The sequence below is a fragment of the Nycticebus coucang genome, chromosome 17 (assembly GCF_027406575.1).
Source record: "Nycticebus coucang isolate mNycCou1 chromosome 17, mNycCou1.pri, whole genome shotgun sequence".
NCBI lineage: Eukaryota > Metazoa > Chordata > Mammalia > Primates > Lorisidae > Nycticebus > Nycticebus coucang.
Window position 1 is genome coordinate 57,704,175 of NC_069796.1, and position 6,824 is coordinate 57,710,998.

Consider the following 6,824-nt stretch of genomic DNA (forward strand, 5'->3'; position numbering starts at 1 on the left):
TCAAACTACAATATAAGAGGTGAAATAATTTTAAGACAGTGTTTCTCAAATCCATTTCATGTTACAGCGCACTTAGAAACTAAAAATATATGGATTATACACTGGGATAAAATGTAGCAGAAAAAGGCCTCTAAGGGCTCAAAGGTCACTTATAATCTATTTAGTTTTATAATGGAAAGTACATTCAGGTCAAAGAGAGGGTCAGGGCATGGATCTCCAAGTCTACGGCTTTGGTGGCATAACGCCTATTGGACAAACTCTCTCAAAGATAACAAGTTCTGCATAATATATCATACATATATTACATATAAACAAAAACTATGTGAAGATTATGAAAAGTAGATAAAAATAGACATAAATTAGAGAGAATTTGATACTTGAAAGAAAGGAATGGTAATGGATGAGTTTTCTGTTTTATTCGTTTTTCATTTTTTTTTTCCTGCTGTGTAGTCTGAAACCTATAATCTTGTTGGCAAGAGGAACTGGAAAACAGAATTTGAGAAAACTTGAGAGGCTGAAAAGTGAGGGAAAAGGAGAATTCGAAAGAGGATAGCAACCCTGGGGGAAGCTCCCAATTCTTCTCACATCTTTGACTCCTAAACTGTGCAAGTGTTAAGGCTAAAAAAAATTGAATGGAGATTGCAGTGGTGGCAGATTGGGAGTTTCTATAAAGTCAAGTTAAATGTTTGATAAAAAAAAGAATAACAAAAACTATTCAGAGGAACATAACAGAATCCACACACAGACATTATGTACCATATATAGAACACTTACCAAAATTACTAGACATAGACATATAAGGAAATAGGAAAATGTGATGATATTCAAGCCAGTAAACACAGATAACCCCAAGATGACTGAATGTTAGGATTAGCAACAAGGATTTTAAAACATGTGTTACAATTCTGTCAACCATGTAGAGTAAAATGTGTTCAGAATGATAAGCACAGTCCATACTCTTTATGAATTTCTATATAGCCTTCCAGATTTTTCTTAGTATAATGCTTTCCACATAACTGATTTGAAAAGTAAAGGACAGAAAAGAACCTTTCCTAAATTATTCATAAAGCTATGACAGAGTTGGAAATAAAGTCCAGGTAATCTTACTCCCAACATAGAATTTGCCATAGAAGTTAAGGTTTGGATGCTATAGTTGATCTGTCTTGGTTTGAATCAGTACTGCTATATAATAAGTTATTTAATCTAACCCTCATTTTCTTTAAATAGTTGCTATGAGAACTTCACATGCTATTGCATATAAAAGCAATGACAGAGTGCTTGACACATAGTGAGTGCTCAGTAACATTTTAATTACTATTATCACCCTCACCATGCCTTCACTAAGCCCTATACTGAATTCTGCTTTACCAGTGAAATGTAATGACCACATCAAGCAGTGAACAGGGAAAACTCTACTCTAGGAGTCTGCTTCTTTGTGTATATAGTCAACATTTATTATGTACCTACTTTGTATAAAGAGCTATGCTTGATCTAGAAGAAAGATAGCCATATATACAATGTGGTTCTTGCTCTTAGTAAACTGTAGTAACTAATTAAAAAAGCTGAATACTTTTCATGGAAGGGGAACCATGAAACCCCAGAACTGCATTATTTCTAATTTTTCATATTTAGTATAGAAGAGATGATTAAAATTTCAAAGCTATGTAACTTCCTTGATGTTGGTAATGATAAGTCATCCAGCTCCTAATAGTCCTCTGTTATATGGGATTGCTTCACCTTATAAGTAGTTGAAGCAAGTGATGGAACCACTGCTCTGAAAATGTATATACCAACACAATTTTAAACTCAGAACTAGGGGTTTAATGACTGCTGAAATATATTCTCTCTGTTTCAAAGATATTTACTAAGTGATACAAAACTGGCTACTTCAAAGCAGCCCATTTTACTATTAAAGAGCTCAAAAGTGGGAAAGAAGTTTCCTCACTTTGAGCTGAAATTTACTTTGTAAGCCTCTGCCTGTTCCGTGATCCTCCTTCTGCCCTGCAGAGGGCAGCCTGCTCCATTCTGCGTGACCACAACCCTGTCAGCATTATAACTATCCTTAGATAGTTATTATGTTCTGCCTTGGCGTTCTCTAGGCTGAATGTCTCCATTTCTTTCAGGGGGCTACTCATTTCTCGTGGGGTCTAGACCCTTTATCAGCCTGATTGCTTTCCTCTAATTGTGCCCTACATCTGTGAATGGTTTCCTTTAATTACAAAAGTAATATACAGGATTTGTACTTGTAATAAATTAAGAGATAACCCAAACAAGCCAAAAACTATGTAGCTTTATATGGAGAGAAAGCAGTAAATATATTTATGTGCATTATGTAGGCATACCACGTTCCCAAGAAGGACAACTGCTAAGGGTTTGCAGATGCCCTACCAGGCAATGACTAGGCACATGCTGTGTTTCTCTGTATACACATACGCTTTCTTTTATTTTTAATCAAGTGGAATCACACAGTTCTACAAAGTTCTAAAAACTTAGTCTATTTTAGACATTGTTTTATCTTAAGCTATAAAATACCTCATTTGATAAAAAATACAGAGTCTAGCCTAGAACACAAAGTTTTAATTATTCAGCTTAGAATCACGGCCATTGTTATAGTCATTGGTGTTTCATTTGTTCAAGAAATACCCATCAAAGACCTTAAGTGCTGGGATATGTACATACATTATGAAGTTATGAACCCTATCTTAAGAAACTTGTCTAGTGGCAAAGACAGATAATCTGACAAAAACATTACAGGAGAGTATTATAAATCTCTGATTCCACAAAATTTGTCTTTCAACTCCCAGTTACATTTGCTTCTCTTCTTCCTATCTTTGTAAACTGATTTTGAGCATATCTTTTTGAAGTCAGGCAAATGTTTAAATAGATTATCTTTTATCTTCCCATGGACATGCTGTTGAACACGGGAACCTTGCATTTTGAGTGTAAATCTCACCTTATCGATGGTGGCCCAAGTTGACAAACATAGAGAGTTTTCATAGATCGCAATGGTTTGATTTTTTTTCTGATTTTGGGTACAAAAATAAGCCACATCAGCAAATGGGCAGAAGTTACTTAAATTTCAACTTGTTTTAAAGAAGAATTAATGTCAACTAAAACTGCCTGCAAATGACAATTTCAGGAACTGATAAGATCCATGCTATTGGAAACATTCAAACAGAGTTCAGAAAACAATGTTAATACTAACAAATGGAGAAACTGACATGTAGCAGACATTCAGGTAATATTTGTGAAACAAAGGAGGGAGGGAGGGAGAGAAAGGAAGAAGGGTAGGAGACAATGTTTATTCATTTATTCAAAAATATTTATTGAATGTATACTCTGGGCTTGGCTCTGTTTTAGCAACCAGGAAACAGATGCTAAAAACAAAACAAAAGGATTCTCCCACCCATAGATTTACACTGTAGTGAGGACCACAAATGGGTAAGTAAAGAATCACACCAACACGTAACTATGAGCGATGGAAGGTTCCAGAAGGGAAAATCAGGCACAGAGGGCTGAGCTAGCCTGAGGTGTTGCAGATGAGATCTCTCCAGATTTAAGGCTTCTGTGGGGCTGGCAAGTAGAATGCTCACACCTAAGTACAAATTGAGTGGTGGGAGGTAGTGCTGGGAACCTCAATGAATCTAAGAAGAGCAAGCTGTCACTGAACCCCAGGAAGAGGTGGGTTTTGATATAAGGTAGGGCTGGAGATATTGCCTGGGGCCAGCACAGGCAGAGCCTTGAAGGCCACAGTGAGAAATTTGGTCTCATCAAAAGCATATGGAAGAATCTTGGAGGACTGCAAGGCAGGGAGCCTTGCTGACTTTTACTTTTTATAGGGTCCCTTTAGCTGCCTTGTAGAGAACAAGTACAGGGTGGAACAGATACAGGGTGGGTGTGAATGGGGCAGCACAGTTCAGATAAGAACTGTGGGAGCGTTCAGGGAGCTGCTGACATGGAGATGAGGGTGGTGGATGAATCTGGGAGATTTATCAGTGAAACAGGCAGAGTAGCCTGAAGCAGCAGGTAGGAAGCAGAGGGTACAGCAGTCAGAGGGTATCGAGGCTGACTCTTATGCTTATGGCTGGTGCATCTGGGTCGCTCACGGTGTTCAGTGGGTCAGGAAACGCCAAATTGCAGGCAGCAGATGTGCAGGAGAAAGCTCCTGTTGTCTTTTTTTTTTTTTTGGACATATTTACTTTCAGTCACTTTGAATCACTGGCACTATTTTAGATGCCTTACGTATTTTATTTTGTTCTCTCAATCATCTTGTGAATTAGATACCATTTTTTTCATGTTATAGATGAGGATATTGAGGTACAAAGAAATTAGGTTTATTGCCCAAAGACATACTGCTAGTTTAGGGTGTAGCCTGGATTTGAAAACAAATCTAGCCAATTTCCAAGACTCTACTGTTTTCTACTATATTTTTCGTTCTGGGAGTTTAAATAAATGTCTGCGAAGTAGTTGTATTATTGACAAATATGATGACTTGATTCTAAATGGCATTTTGAAACCTTAAAAACAATGACTTTCATGCAAATAGGGCTGTGCCTTCCCTGACACCTCCTTTCCCAATCTTCATGGAGATTTAAACGGAGATTGGTACTCCTAACTTGCTAAAAGTAAGTTTTCATGCCAAAACAACATAGTCCCAGTTGTTTGAAATTTACTGTTTATATAACCACAATAATCATCTTGTGAAATTCATTAGCTACTAAACAGACTGGTTGGAACATATCTGCAAACTGTGTGGACAGCAAAGCAGCTGCATCGTTGAGACAGAACTGCACGTAATTTTCCTCCTTTGGCCTGCTGCTAGGGGAAACTGATTGTGGCTGTCACACAGGGTGATGGCATTACTATAACAATGATGAGGTTGTATGGACTCTGAGAGTATTGGACATTTGGGGGCTGATAGGGCAAAGTCCCTCATTTTATGTGCGAGGGTCACAAACCCTGGCAGGGAAGATGCTAGAGCAGTAGAACCAGTGATAGGAACCCAGCTGCCCAGTCTAGGCCTCTTAATTCTGTCCACAAACATTATGTAATGCATAGAGAGAGGGCTGGTGGGGAATACGTGGACAGATGGATGGACACGCCTGGAATGATAGACAGGTAGGCAAATGTCTTCCCTTCACTAGCTACTGTCGTGTTGATACTTTACTTGTACTTTCTCATTTAATTCTTACAACAATCTAGTGATATTGGTGTTATCACCCCTATTTGACAGATGAAGAAACTGAGGCTCACATTATTAGCTCAGTATGATTATAAACACCAAAATTAAATGTATATACACAAATGCATTTTTGGAAAGTATCGGAAAGTATTTAAAATTTATGTTAATTTTTATACAGTTGTTCCTACCCCCAAGGTGAGACTTTCTTGATGAAAAATGGGATTACAGAGCAAACCTTAATGATTTTCTTCAGTCTTGGACATGCTACCATCTTTGGACCTAGACCTAGATAAGAGTAGGGCTCATTCATCCACTGGTTTTGGATCTGGAAGAACGAGTTAGTTGACTTCTCCCACCCTCAGTTTTTTCATCTATAAAATGGGTATAAAAATATCCATCTCCCAGAGAGGGAGAAATGTACTGAAGAGGCACTTCTGAAAATGATTGCAGTCAAGGTAAGTTGAACAATAAGCATGGCAGGGATGCACGGGCAGAGGTCAGGAAGAGCATGAGGGACTCGTATTTAACTCTCTTTCCACTACACCCAGCAGGCACCTATATCAAAGAGAACTTCTTTTTTTTTTTTTTTTTTTCATATTGCAAAAATATGGAACGCTTCACGAATTTGCGTGTCATCCTTGCGCAGGGGCCATGCTAATCTTCTCTGTATCGTTCCAATTTTAGTATATGTGCTGCCGAAGCGAGCACATCAAAGAGAACTTCTTTATTTATTTATTTATTTATTTATTTTATTAAATCATAACTGTATACATTGATATGATCATGGGGCATCATACACTCGCTTCATAAACCATTTGACACATTTGTGGGCAGGGGAGAGATTGGCAAGGGAAAGCTTGAGGGCTGAAAGCTCACAAGCTTACGAACTTTATGAATTTAGGATGAAGCTTCTTTCGTCTATAACTAAGAAGATGGATCTTGTTTCATTGGGTAGTTGTAAAAATTTCTTAAGATAATATATTTATAATTTTTAGTGTAATGCCAGACACACAGTAGGTACTCAACAAACACATTTTGATTATTAAGCAAGGAATAAGTCTGCAGGGGTTTGAGAAAAATCCACAGCTTATATTGCTTATGTTTCGTGCTATTGATATGAATTCATATTTCTTTGCCTTAACAGGTTTATTCATCCAAATTATACTGTTTTTCATTTGCATCATTCAAGGAAAAGCAAACTCTAATTGGTTTCTCTGTAGCGTAGACCAGAGAAATCAAACCAGCTTGGTGCTCTCTTATACAATGAGCTGCAAACCTTTTGTAAATCATCTCATTAGCTCCCCTGCGATATTTATGAAGCCTGGGATTTGCTAATAATCTTAAATGGGGTTACAATCTTTAGTGTGTGTTGGAGAGGGGAATGGTGGAGAGAGCCAGAGAACCTTAAGAGATTTTAAATGCAAATCCCTACTGAACCATTTTTTGGTTATCAGTTACCTGGTGGGGTGTCTGACGAATACAGTATGGGGTCTTATTCTGCATCATCTGTGTGATAGGGTACCATCTGGGCTCATAGAAAAAGACGTAGTCTATATCTTTGGCTGAACTAATTAGAGAATGAATAAATTATCAAAAGCAACAAATGCAGTTCAAAGCAGAAGTGACCGTGTGTTCTAAAAAT

General features: G+C 37.6%; 1 non-coding gene across 1 annotated transcript; it reads right to left on the reverse strand.

Moving 5' to 3' along the window:
- Positions 1-5,783: 5,783 nt before the first annotated feature.
- Positions 5,784-5,890, reverse strand: LOC128569468 (U6 spliceosomal RNA). Its single transcript, XR_008375403.1, has one exon. It is a non-coding gene; the product is annotated as a U6 spliceosomal RNA (small nuclear RNA).
- Positions 5,891-6,824: the final 934 nt, after the last annotated feature.